This window comes from Haliotis rufescens, unplaced genomic scaffold, assembly GCF_023055435.1.
Source record: "Haliotis rufescens isolate VD_foot unplaced genomic scaffold, xgHalRufe1.0.p SCAF_45, whole genome shotgun sequence".
NCBI classification, from domain to species: domain Eukaryota; kingdom Metazoa; phylum Mollusca; class Gastropoda; order Lepetellida; family Haliotidae; genus Haliotis; species Haliotis rufescens.
This window is the reverse complement of record NW_025964168.1, coordinates 2,365,274-2,379,558: the sequence shown is the minus strand read 5'-3', so window position 1 is coordinate 2,379,558 and position 14,285 is coordinate 2,365,274. Positions and strand designations below refer to the sequence as shown.

Here is a 14,285-nt window from a genome sequence, read left to right as displayed (position 1 = left end):
CGGCGCGTGTACACTTTCTCGTGGATACATTGATTTCTTGACTGCTGTATGTCGACACTGGTGAATCCTGTAGATAAAATGTAGCAATCAGCTTAGGGACCGATGTTGTCCATTCACCCTTCCTTATGATAGAATTATGTTTGACGCTGTCAAGTGAGAAGGTGTCTGCAGGGATAGGGTGTCACACGGGTGAGAGATTGTCCGCCCAATGAGAGTCTTACTCCACGTGCTGTTTTCGTCAGGAGACTGTCCAGTTAGCATCAATTCATCCTCAATTATCCTTTATTTATATCCATTCTGTTGTGATTAATACACTGGACACATTCGCCACGACAGATTCGTTTTGAGTCTGATTCGAAATACCCGTCGCTGAACAGTGTCGTAGGGGGCCCAGGTGCTCAGTCGTCTAAGGCGCCGTAGGAGTTGCGTCCCCTGGGCACGCCAGAAACCCAAGGTCCTATAGTTATCCGCCCCGATTATGTACCTTGGTTTGTCAGCACCATACCCGTGGGTTTCACCGAAGTGGTAAACGTCTGAGACCTGCATCAATTCAGGCTCTCCTCCCACTTCAAGCTGACACGTCCTGATATAACTGGAATACTGTTCAAAGCGGCGTTAAACCCATCTCACTCACTCAACATTGGCGTAGCTATTGTGTCGCACATAAAGCAAGCGCTTACACAGTTTACCACCCATCCCCGCAAAATTTTAAAATATGATCAACATAAATCTGTTATTTCATACATTTCGCTGTGCAGAAACCTATGATTGTAGGTTCGAATCCCCATTCGCCCCGATTATGTTTCTGGGTTTGTCAGCACCATACCCGTGCTCGTGGGTTTCACCGAAGTTGTTAACGTCTGAGACCTGCATCACTTCGGGCTTTCCTCCAACATTAAGCTGACACGCCCGATATAACTGGAATACTGTTAAAAGCGGCGTTAAAACCAACTCACTCACTCAATACGGATCTTAGCTATAGTGTATTGCAGAAACGCAGATTGTTTCGCGGACTAACTGATTTTATCATTTAACTAAAACATTTATCCATGACATAAGCTTATGACATAAAAACATGTATGTCTTACCCCAATGACATAAGTATGCAAATTAGCGAAGGAATATGCCATAGAGGAGTTCAGAGGTTGTATATTTTGGTTTACACGGCTATGGAAAACATGTATCACTACGCACGATCTATACGTAAGATTTCGACAAGTTGCTGATGAAAATGTTATGCAATTATTCCTTAAAAGGGAAGCAAAAATGTGAAAATGATAAATAGAATTCATCACTTGTGTTTTTTAATATGGGAAATATCAACCGAGTCTTAGTTAATCGGTATTTGCCGAGCCTTTGGCGAGGCAAATACCGATTAACGGGACGAGGTATTAAAAAACACTCGTGATGAATCCTCTATTTATCCACTCATTGTGTGTTATTGGAAATAAAATTGTTGATAAAAAATAATTATTGATAATTTTCAAAATGACACATATCAAACTGTGCGGCGTGACATTGGCGTATGCACATGGTATTGTGAGGTTGATTACTTTGATTCAGCTCTAAACCACTGTGAGAATACTATATTTTGAATATAGTTTCCTCAAAATATTTAATAAACACATATTTGAATTGTATTTTTGGAATCTCACGATTGTAAATTTTCTAGTTTCATTTTGGATTTTATTTTATGTATTTAGCACAGGTTCGTGGGAAACGACTTTCTCACGTTTTACCCGAGGATGTCGAACACAAACCAGACACAGTGAGGCTGCCTTTAAAGTCACGTTGTCAGAGACAATAAAATATAGAATTTGCACATGTATATTGTTTTCTCAATATGCCATAATTTCTTCAGACATTTTGACATGACGCAAATGGTGAAAAATCGTTATCACACATAACCGTTCTGGGCATATTACGCGTAGAGAACCGCCCACGAACTGCTTACGTCACTGTTTGTTGTGCACTTTTAATTTCCTTTGGTCGATAGAAAATATACGTGCAATTGTTATGGGATTTCACTCAGAATACACAATAAGGTTATACTTCACACAATGATCAATGTATGTTGCCATGCCTGTGTTATTGAATGGCTGGAAGGACCGTGTGCCATTCATAACAACTCGCCCCTTTCCGTAAAATGAATTGGACCGCCTCCGTGGTCTAGTGGTAGAGCGTCCGGCCGGAGAGCGGAAGGTCCGGGGTTCGATCCCCGGCCGCGTCATACCAAATGAATTAAAAGATGGTACTTGTTGTTACCCTGTCTGGCGCTCGGCATTAAGGGGCTAAAACAAGGATTGGTCGGCTCGGCGTCAGTATACTGTGTCTGAGTGGGATATTCATGTTAAACTGCGGCATGGTATCTCAGTGAGCTAACACTATAAATCGGCATCAGTCCGGACTAGTACAAGCAGCCACACAAACACACACACGTACATGCACGTCGCTATATAAGTGCAATAATATTGGACGCGACATTAAACCCCATTACACCTCACCCCGTAAACTGAATTCATCTACCCGAGGCAAGTGAGTTAACTGATTATCAAAGTCCAGTTTCCACCCTTGCCGAACTAGGCTGGTATTATGGAGTTGTCGTTGTCAAAAGTTATTTTCCAAAACTTTTCATGTTTTTAATCAAGTTGCTCGCCTGATTTGATGCACTTCGCGATGTAAGACCCGTTTTATCACAATATAGATCTTGATAATCGATCCGATCGTCTTGACTGGGCGCCGCCATTTTGTTCAATGCAAATGCAAGTGATAGTGTACGCGAGGTGGAATCTGATTGGTCCTTAGGAGAGCCATAGAAGGGACATTCCTCGTAATAGCCACTGGCGCTACGGTCGAGCCCAGGAATTCCAGCCTAGTTCGGCAAGGGTGGTAACTGGACTTTTAAAGTCAGTTCACTCACTTGCCTCGGGAAGATGACTGAATTCGGCTTGCCGTAATGACACGAGTTGTGAAAATATTCCTCAATGTTTCTTGTTGATTATGAAGATATTTGAAATGTGTTACATGTATGACAGAAATATCGAAATTTTGGTCTGTTAAAGTGACGTTAATATTTCGTGGTACATAACTCAGCGACCTGAAATCGTTCAAACAAATTCAGTGAACACTTCTAAGAATTAAGCAACAGATGTAAGGAATGAAAAATCACTTAAATATACAAGGAGAAATGTACTTTTATTTCCAATAGTTTGACGACTGTAGCATCACACAATGTACGCACATTCTGAGGATGTGGTTCCAGCCTGTACGGTTATGTTACAAGTTTACAATATGTCAACTTGGCATCAATATTGGAGACATTATTACAGGAACCTGCTTGTGTTTGGATCGCCTTGTATTTGTGCCTGTAAACATAACTGGTCACTACTAGTGTTTGATCTGATAATTGCTTAATTAAAGATCATTACAATGGTCCATGAAAGTACTAACGTTTTCTTGGCAACTCAGTAAAGATCGGGAAATCCTATGTCAAGCTATGCAGCATGCATGTGCTTACAATACAAACATTCCTAGCTACACTACTGCTCAATATAACTGTTTACTAAAAAAACTGTTTTAACAATATAACAATATAGACAAGTATGAATTTTGGGAGAAATTAACAGACTAGACAGAACACAAGGATGTAACACTTTTAGAACGCGTCCATGTGTTCTGAACATATTCGGAACGTTGATGTTCTCGACACAGGACAGGAGTGTTCTATACAAACATATTTAGAACGCTTCAACGTGTTCTGGCGATGTAACACTTTTAGAACGCCTGTTAAGTGTTCTGGACCGAGATTCAGAACACTACACGTTCTCAGGCACGTGCTTGCATAGTATATATTGAAATGACAAATCATCGTGTGTGTCGAATACAATTTATTAGTCATGGACATGGATATCAAGTCACTTAGATATGTGAGTCAGAGTTATTCATGAAACATTACAAACTGTCGTGTAGCAAATTGAAGCATATGCTTCCATACTTAAGATAACAAGATTCTACTTCGCAGATGTTTCTTGTGGGTAAATATCCCGAGGACGATGATCGTAACAGCGACATGACCATCGCATGCTTCAGGAATCTTCATGTCAAATACGACTCCGCAACATCCTATAACACCAAACAAATATTTTGTCATAGTCATATATTTATAAAACTCGTACATATTACATAAGACATTATCCTAACCAATGTTCGTTAGTAAACGCAAGATTACCGTGACATTTGTTTCATTATTTACAGGTTACAAAATGTTTTGCCAAAAATGTCATTTGGCTAACAAAGTTATTACTTACTTGGATAAAGACTAGAGCACAATATACACAAGTACCTTCTTATTTGATCTGCGAAACCTTGTTTCTTTTCCTCATTTACATATAGACGTGTGCTGTGTGCAATAATTTCCATGGATGGTAGTGATTATCTGCAGTGCACCCTGTAATAGAAACAAAAAGACTGTTTTATCTAAAATATTTCACATAAGATAGCCAAAAACATGTCCTGTGATGGTTTTGTTCTTTTTGTTCATTACATACTTACCCTACTCTCTGATGATTTCGATGCTTTGTCGATGCATGCTGATCATGCCCTAGGATCCCACATTTAGATGTTCAGAGATCTGTCGCATGTAGTCCGCTACACACTTTCGGACGATTCTTATAGAACCTGAAATATATATTCATTTTATTTGAACATCATTCAAATGAACGGAAACTTTCAAATAGTCACAAGTGCAATTTGAATTGTGATTTCATCTCACAATTTGAATAATGCGTGTGGAACAATGGCTGTCAAAATGGCGAGGAATATGTCGTCTGCTATGCGCTTCGTAAGGGGCCGGTTTTATTTCGCATGCTATCAGCATATGATTATATCGCCGAAATATAACACAATTTTAGGTAAGAATAAAATATGAAACAAGAGTATTCCTAGATGGATACTTACCACAGATATCCCTCAGATCATAGGAAAGTGTAGCGCCAAATAAATGAGACGTCACGCCAGTTTCTCACATAACGGATGTGGTTCACAGGGCATAGGCAGCTTTGAATGCTAGTTAGAAAAACAGAACCCCAGCAATTAGACCGTATATGTTCCAGAGCACCCATAAGATTAGCCATCAGAATGCCAGTGTTCTGATACACGTAAATGTCCCCAATGCAAGCAAGTTATTTCCATGTATTAGCAATGAGTTGTAAATCAATAATGTTGCTGTTGTATCTAGTCAGGCTACATATGAGTTATTATTAACACAACGTATGCCATGTTAATAAACTATTTATTATTCATCAAACTCAAAATATAACCCTTCTTATACACATTTTCTGTTTGACATACCAATCTACAAGCCTCTCTTCTTCTCAAAAATAAATATATCGTCGAATTTAAATTTGTGAATATACAATGCCATTTAGAAAGTGGTCAAATGTAACGAATGTTATATTTGGGATAACACTTTCTTAGTAAACAATTTACACTTGTCAGGGAGGTACTCAAAGTACGTGATCTAGACTTAGTCTACCAGTTGTCGGAATTTCATTTTTGTGGAAGCCTCGGGTTAGATCGCTGACTTTGTGTGCTGGCGATTAGGTGCCTCACCCTGGCAAGTGTGGGTTCGAATCCCGGACGGGACTCAACCCCCAAATGGTACGAGAATCTGTACTTTACTAAGAAAGTGTTTTCCCAAATATTACAATTGTTACATTTGACCACTTTCTAAATGGCATTGTGTTTTCATAGCTTTCAGCCATGGGAGCCGTGCCAATTTACACTTGTCAGAGGGGTACACAAAGTACGTGATCTAGACTACCAGTTGTCGGACTTTCATTTTTGTGGAAGTCTCGGTGGCTGAGTGGGTTAGATCGCTGACTTTGTGTGCTGGCGATTAGGTGCCTCACCCTGGCAAGTGTGGGTTCGAATCCCGGACGGGACTTCCCCCCCCCCCCCCCCCCCCCCAAAAAAAAAAAAAGAGAACGAGAATCTGTACTTTACTAAGAAAGTGTTATTCCAAATATAAGATTCGTTGAATTTAAATTTGTCTAACAATATTCAGCAAATTATCTCTGCAAATGTGCATGGACTTCTCCCAAGAGAGAACACACGCGTTCTACAACAGATCACAGGCGTTCGTGCTGCCCGAATTAGAACATTCGTATTTTGTGGCCGAACGTATGGACGCGTCCAGTATTCTGTATTAGAACACATAGATTTAGAGTGAAGGGTGCCGTTTAACCAGTGTGTAGTTTTATAGGGGTATTAACAGTGAACATTGTGAATTTGTCCTCGAACGAACTCGTTAGATCCCTTTCCCTTTATATAGTTGGGTGGGGACCATATATCTTGTAGCTGCTATTCGTTTGTCAACTCTTCACTGTGACGTCACGTCACGTGACAACTCTGCTCATTAACTCTCGGTAGTTAATTAACGGTTTTTGTGACAAATATTGCCTTAGAACATTTTTTGCTTCTTATTAATTGGGGTTTTTTTTATAAATGATTTAGTCCCACATTTATAGTTTACTGTAAATCTCCTTTACGCTGACACCCCGTGGTACAACCTGCAATCTGAAGTAAGACTAGTTCTATGGATGAACAACTTCTTTATTACAATTAGTGCGACGTTTCGGTGTAGATCCTAACACCTTTATCAAGCAAGTGATGGATAGGGCTGACTGACTGACTGATATAGAAGATTTAACGTGCGCTTTCCGACTGCAGCGTATTTCGCACACGGGCCTGGCCGGACCATTTAGTGTATTCCGAGAAGGGTGAAAGTGGTGTGTGCAACCCAAGAGGTGGGTTTTATGGGTTGCTTATATTGATTTTTTGAAATTTTTAAATTTGGAATAAATGCCGAGGTGGGTGGAGGAGGGAACTAAGGGAGCCGGGTGAGGTGGGTGTTTGTATGTTTATTGGATTTTGGATTGGTAGATTAATTAGTTTTTAGATGCGCTTAATTAGGTCTGTTTTGATTAGGAATACGCCTAGGGCCTTGAAGTTTTCTAGTTTATTTTGAGGGTTTAGTATTTCATCTAGAGTAGGAACCTTATTTAGATTGAGATTGGTTTGTAGTGTGGTTCTGTGTGTTTGGTAGTGGGTGCAGTGGATGAGTGCGTGTTCTGTGGTTTCGGGTTGTTTGCAGTGGGGGCAGTGTCCTGTGGTGTGTCTTTTAAGTTGTTTTAGGTGGTTATTTAGGTTCGTGTGTCCTGTTTGGAGTTTTGTAATTAATCTGTCAATTTTTTTTGAGGGGTGTAGGATTTTAGGTTTGGCTAGTGGTTTTCTGAGCCCTTTTTTGATTTGGCTATTTGAGTTTTGATATTGATTATGCCATTTTTGGTTATTTTTTGTTTGTTTACACTTTTAATTTCTGATTTTGAGATGGGTAGGTTTAGGCTTATTTCTGGTATTTTGAGAGATAATTTAGCTGCTTTATCGGCGCTTTCGTTGCCGTAAATTCCTACGTGGGCGGGGATCCACAAGAAGGTTATTTGTTTGCCTGCTTTTGTTAGGTCGTTGGAGCTTTTAAGTATTTGGTTTATTAATTTAGGCCCTTTTTGGTATTTTTGTTTTGGAGGGCTTGTAGTCCACTAAGGGAGTCGGTGAGAATTAGGATTTTTGTGTTGTTTTTAGATTGTTGGTTATGCAGGGCTGAGGCCATGCCCATAAGTTCGGCTGTGAATATAGATTGGTTGTTAGGGAGTCGGTAAGATTGTGTGGGTATAACTGGATGTGTGGTATGGACTCCGAAGCCTGTGTGGTTGGAGGTCGGGTCTGAAGATCCGTCAGTGTATATGTGACACCAATTTGGCCAATTTTCGTGTATGTATGCAAGTGTGGTGGTTTTAGCTATGTTTGGGTCGGTTTGTTTATTTATTTGGTTAGCTAGCGTTGTGTCTATTTGGGGTATTTTGAGTTTAGGGGTGAAGATATTTGATTTTTTGCAGTTTTGTTTAAGATTTTGAGTTTGGTGTTCATTGAGGTAGTTAGTTATTCGGATAGGGCTAAACAACATAGGTATATATACACTTATTGACATCTAAGTTGTTACAGTGACTAGTTGATGGGCACAGAGAGGTGATTAAGCTAATTGGAAGCCAGTGGATGACTGATGAACACAGAGTATACTAGCAGAGTAAACACGCTAACTGATGGAGATGATGGAAGCCACTGTATTAATTGGATGGACAAAGGGATTGAGCAATTAGGTGATGGTAAGCAGGCGGGATGTAATAGCCTTGGTCTCTGTTCATTGCTGGCTGGATCCTTTTGATGTGGATGGCTTCTAGGAGTTTCCTGATTTTGTAGTCTGATTGGTTGTTGGCCAGGATCTTGATGTTGTTCCACTGGATGTTGTGATCGGGGTGGGTTTGGGTGTGGTCGGAGATGGCTGATTTTGAGTCATTTTTTTGTACTGAGGTCTTGTGTTCTTTTATTCTAATGGGTAGGGGCCTGGATGTGTCTCCTACATAGGAGTCGCCACAGTCACATTGTATGTGATATACGGCTCCTGCAATCTGTTCAAAACGGCGTTTGACCATGGTCCCTTATCACTCACTCTTTAACTTTTTTTTAGTAGTATATCATGTTACGTGTCTGCCTTTAGAGAGTTTGGGTCTCGATGTATAACTTCAGGAAATTAATAAATAAGAGGTTAAAACAGCCTTAGATGTATACTAAAGGAAAAAAAGTGACTGCTTCATGATAAATGAAATGAAAATACTTCTGAAACAATTTCTGAAATTAAATAATGCATCTTTGAATACATATTCATGAAGATATCTCGTTGTGATTCACAATTTGCATGAGCATGTTCATGCATGGCGAAGGGGCGGCCGGGTAGCCTAGTGGTTTAAGCGTTTGCTCGTCACGCCGAAGACCCGGGTTCGATTCCCGACATGGGTACAATGTGTGAAGCCCATTTCTGGTGTCCCGCGCCGTGATATTGCTGGAATATTGCTAAAAGCGGCGTAAAACCATACTCACTCACTCATGCACGGCGACTAATTTTGATGATTGCGTGTTTGTTGGGAGCATGATACTAAGAAACGTGTTTTTTTTAATGTGAACAGGGAATACAGATTGTTTAGCTGTCAGGTGCTCATACAAACATTTGCTGAAAAATCAATGTCTACGCGACGTGGATATGCTACAAAAAGGAATGGCGTAAAACGAAGTTGCCGGACATTTTAATGTTCACCGAAACATAATACCATCTCTTTAGAGACGTTACAGCAGGAAAACACTCATGACTTGCCACGGGCCATATTCCGTGGATGCATCTACGGAATTGATACCAAACTGCCACATTAGCAGCTCAGAAAATGCTTTGGTTGCGACCAATTAGCGGCAGAACACTTTACCCAACAGGTTGAGGGAGCACAACATCCGGCCCCGACGGTCAGCGATTCGCCCTATTTTGCTTCCACGTCAACGTCAGGCACGTCTATCTTGGTATGGAAAATATCTGAGTTTCAGTAGACAAGACTGGGACAGTATATTGTTCACAGATGAGCCCCGGTTTCATCTGGACAGCTCTGATGGTGGTGCAAGGGTCTACAGGCGTCCCGGAGAACGTTTTAACGACGCTGGCGTTACTCAACGTCGTCAGTTTGGGGTGGAAATGTAATGGTATTGGCTGAGTGAGTGAGTATGGTTTTACACCACTTTTAGCAATATTCCAGCAACATCACGGCGGGGGACACCAGAAATTGCTTCATACATTGTACCCATGTCAGGAATCGAACCCGGGTCTTCGGCGTGACGCTTTAACCACTAGACTGCCCCACTGTCCCTAATGGTATGGGGTTTCATCACAACTCATCATGGTTAATGACAATTTGAATGGTGTACGCTACCGAGACGACATCCATCAGGGTCATGTTCTACCCTCTGTGCAGGGATGAACGTCACGCTGCAGCAAGAAATGTAATTCGTGTGGCAGGCAATTTCTTGTTTTTTTTTCAGCATGATCATTTTCTTCAAGAATTTTCGGACCTGTGAAGATTCCGGGGTTGAGTAGGTCTTTAGCAACCCATACTTGCCGTAAAAAGCGACTGTGCTTGTCGTAAAAGGCGACTAACGGGATCGGGTGGTCACTATCGCTAACTTGGTTGATACCTGTCATCGATCCAAAATGTGTGGATCGATGGTCATGATATCATTCACTGAATTGTCTGGTCCAGGCTCGATTATTTTGCAGACCGCCGTCATATAGCTGGAATAATGCCGAGTGCATGGGCTTCAACCAAGTCAGCGAGCCTGACCATCCGATCCAGTTAGTCGCCTCTTTCCACAAGCATTAGTTGCTGAGGACAAATTCTAATCCGATTCTTCACGGTGTGTGTGTGTGTGTGTGTGTGTGTGTGTGTGTGTGTGTGTGTGTGTTTTAAATATTACACGTGGACTGAAGTATATGCAATGAATATTCGTGCTGTCTGTGTGTATAACAAAGAAATGAAAGAATAAAAACATGTTCACTCATTCACACCTTACCAAGAGGGTACGGTGACCTGCGGTCCGGTTTGCTGAGGGATGACTTTGGTCAGGTAGTTCCCCTACATTGTACTCAAGGGTCACTGATTAAAGATAACTGCAGTTTCTAGACGTCAGTACATGACACATGGTTCAACACCTGTTCTATCTGTATCAAGGTTCCGACGACGTTGAGTCACCTGTGCAGTTGTTTTTCTGGTTCATGTGCACGTGTGCACTCTTATCTCTTTAGTCATTATGTAGATAGTATACATCAGACAAATGTCTGGAGACGATTCTATTCATTCTGTTAACACCGAGCTTGGAAATCCCGCCTAATGACGTGCAGTAGTTTCCGGGAACAGCGTTTTGACAATTTCTTCCTCGATTACATCGGCAGTAACGACATGTTCCAACTACTCACCGTCGGACTCCGCACGTGCAAACATGCTCGCAGTGCGTTATCACCAGTGTCAACGGACAATCATCAGTTCACTTGTTCCTTGGGGACCGCGGAAGGTTCGGGGTTCGATTCCCGGCCGCGTCATACCAAAAGACGTTAAAAGATGGTACTTGTTGTTACCCTGTCTGGCGCTCGGCATTAAGGGGCTCGGAGTCAGTATACTGTGTGCACTATAAATCGGCATCAGGCCGGACTAGTACAAGCAGCCAAACACACACACACACACACACACACACACACACACACACACACACACACATGCATTCACGTCGCTATAAAGTGCAATAATCTTGGACGCGACGTTAAACCCCATTTCACCTCACCTTGTTCCTTGGGGCAAAATAAGCCCGGAGAATCTCATTCGTGCTTGTCGTTAGATTCGATGCAGTAAATGCAGTAAGTGAAAATACCTTGCTTTTGGGATACTACTACTACTAATAATAATAATTTGTTTACATTGTGAAATATTGCGCTCGATCCATAGTATACAACCCATCCTGCCTGAGACGCTAGAAAGTTAACAGCCACGTTTCCGTCTCATCATACCGGGTACCCATTTCAGTAGCTTCCCACTTTCTACCGCACATGAGTACAATTGAATTGGAAGGCTATTTTTAGCGCCGTCATTCAAATCGGACTCAAAACGAAACTACGGTAGCATACAGCTCCAATACTGAATAGGGATGAAATACACTAAAGTATCGAGGTGGCTAAACTGGAGAATAGGTGATAACAATCTGACTTGCGTGTCATTTTACCCCGACTGTATGTTGGGCATCTTTCCGAGGCAAGGGAGTTAACAGGCACGTAGTCTATGCATTGTCCAATCAAAATCGCGTAACGAAATCGACATCCGGTTCGTAAACAACATGGATTTCAACGTGAAGATTTCGGTCGACTGCAGGATTTGCAAAATATATGTACCGTCATCTGGGCGTCGACAGATATTTTTCAAATCTGTTTAAATGTTTAAATCAATTTGCTCACGTGATCTGATGCACTTCGCGAGGTAAGACCCGTATTTCACAATACATATGCTTATGTCTTCACTGCACGGGCGCCGCCATTTTGTTTGAAGCAAAGTGATATTAGAGGTGGGACATAACTCCAATCTCATTAAAATCAGATCTTAGTTCTCGCTTCATCTCAACAAAGATCTGAGAATATCTCATTACGGGTCACGTCAGACCTACCTTGCGCGAACTTTGACCGACCAATGGAATGACCAATCAGAAGGCAGCTTTCTCGTGCTTTACGGCACTAATTTCAAATTGGCGACTACGCTTCGAAACATATTTTGACAAATTCTCGATTACAAATTTGAAACCTGAACAAAAGAGCATTTTGGAATGGCTAATAGATGGTCTAGATTGTATGGATTCAATCGTTAAAGCCGTAACTATCGTTCGGAGTTACAGTTTTCGAGGTTGCATGATTAGAAATCCCATTCCGACTGTCACTTTCATAATCTGGTAAGCGATGTTCTGATTGGTCGGATGAAAGGTCGTTCGGACGTGACTCCTAATGGGATGTCCTCAGATCTTTGTATAGCGGTAGCGAGAACTGAGGTCTGATTTTAATGAGATTGGACATAACTCGCAATAGCTAATGGTGGCGCTACGATCGATCGAGCCAAGTAATTCAAGCTCAGTTCGGCAAGGGTTGAAACTGGACTTTTAGAGTCAGTTAACTCCCTTGCCTCTGGCATATGCAAATTCGATTGTCATCCATTGCTTTGCTTGGACAAGGGCCCAACCGCACAAAGCGAATGTAGCGTTACATCTACCCTGCAATGTTACAGTATGAGGGTTTCGATTTTATAGCACAACCATCTCAGTGTGGATAAGCTGGCTTAGTGCGGTGTAAAACAACATTCACTCACTCGTTTCACCTGTGACATATGTTTAGAGCACCATGTCACCACGTGGCTACAGCTCATCGGTTTCTGTCTACAGGTTATATCTGTCAACGCTCTCTCCAGATAAGATAAGGAATGTTTACATGTTGATAGCTCAAGATTTCAGCAAGGGACGACACCAGGTCAGCGTGGTTTTGCTACCACATAATCAGCCCATTGATTGTACGCAAAGGTCAAGGGCGGTTCCAAGAATTTCGAAATGGGGAGTCCAGATTAAAGTTTGGCACTATGTATCTAATTTGGGTGGACGATATATTGAGATGTGTATTGACGTATGCATGTACACATTTCATTGAGGGGTGCACGGGCGATCCAGTCGTCAAAGGCGTCGCAATTCGCTGTGCAGAGTTGCGTTCCTTTGGCACGCCAGACACTAACGATTGTTGGTTCGAATCCCGGTTCGCCCCGAGTATGTTTCTAGGTTTGTCAGCACTATACCCGTCCTTGTGGCTTTCACCAAAGTGGTAAACTTCTAAGACCTGCATCACTTCAGGCTTTCCTCCCACATTAAGCTGACACGCCGTGATATAACTGAAATAATGTTCAAAGCGGCGTTAAATTAAGATCGTTGAGTGGCAACGAACAACGTCTTAATCGTGTATAAATTGACCGTAACACAAACATTCAATAAAAAATATCATTACGCTGCAGTTTGACTAACATTTAACCTATGAAATCTTATATTACACAATACCCTTCTCGACTCTAAAAATAATTAAAAACAAATTTCCCTATGCTGATTTGTTGAATAGCTAGCTGGAGCTGTCTAGACTTGCCTGTGTATACATTTCTAGATTTTTTTTTGATTTTTTTTATAAAATAAATACTTTTCAGTCATGGTGCAGGACTACGCTGCAGTCAACAATATTCGAGCTCTGTCACGGTGGCATATAAAAAATCGAGTAATAATCCGAGTCTAGGGAAGGCAGTCGACCCCTACAATAAGTAGGTGACGTTTGACATGTGCGATGTACAGATATAGAAGGACCCACACGCGCGCCGACGGCCCCTTTAATTAACTCACACATACTCTGTGACACACATTTGACAGACAGTCTCTACGTGCGTGTACGTGACTTAAACTGTCGTGTCAATCTGAAAGGTCGGGAAACAATACCACTTGACTTGCGATATAATCAGTCACGTGGTCTGCACGAAACAACACGTGCACGCGACTTGGTGTTGAGCTCAAGTAGGTTTGGACACGGGTTTGTATAGGGGACAAACATGCCGTGTTTTCAAAGTAGAACAAGGTTTCCTGTAGATTTAACAGCGCAAAACTGAATTTGGAACCGAATGGACAGTGTGAGGTTTTAAATGTTAAGCGTAACACAGTATGTTTGTAAACCTTTCTACCGTGACAAAACACGAACCCTTTCTTTTGGTTTCCTTGTTGTTAAGTGAGTGAGTGAGTGAGTTGGG

At 41.6% G+C, this 14,285-nt stretch overlaps 1 protein-coding gene across 1 annotated transcript in view; it reads left to right on the top strand.

Annotated features, from left to right (window-relative positions):
• Positions 1-14,285, top strand: part of LOC124145882 (zinc finger CCHC-type and RNA-binding motif-containing protein 1-like) — a 45,271-nt gene that overhangs the window by 6,696 nt on the left and 24,290 nt on the right. The window lies entirely within an intron of this gene.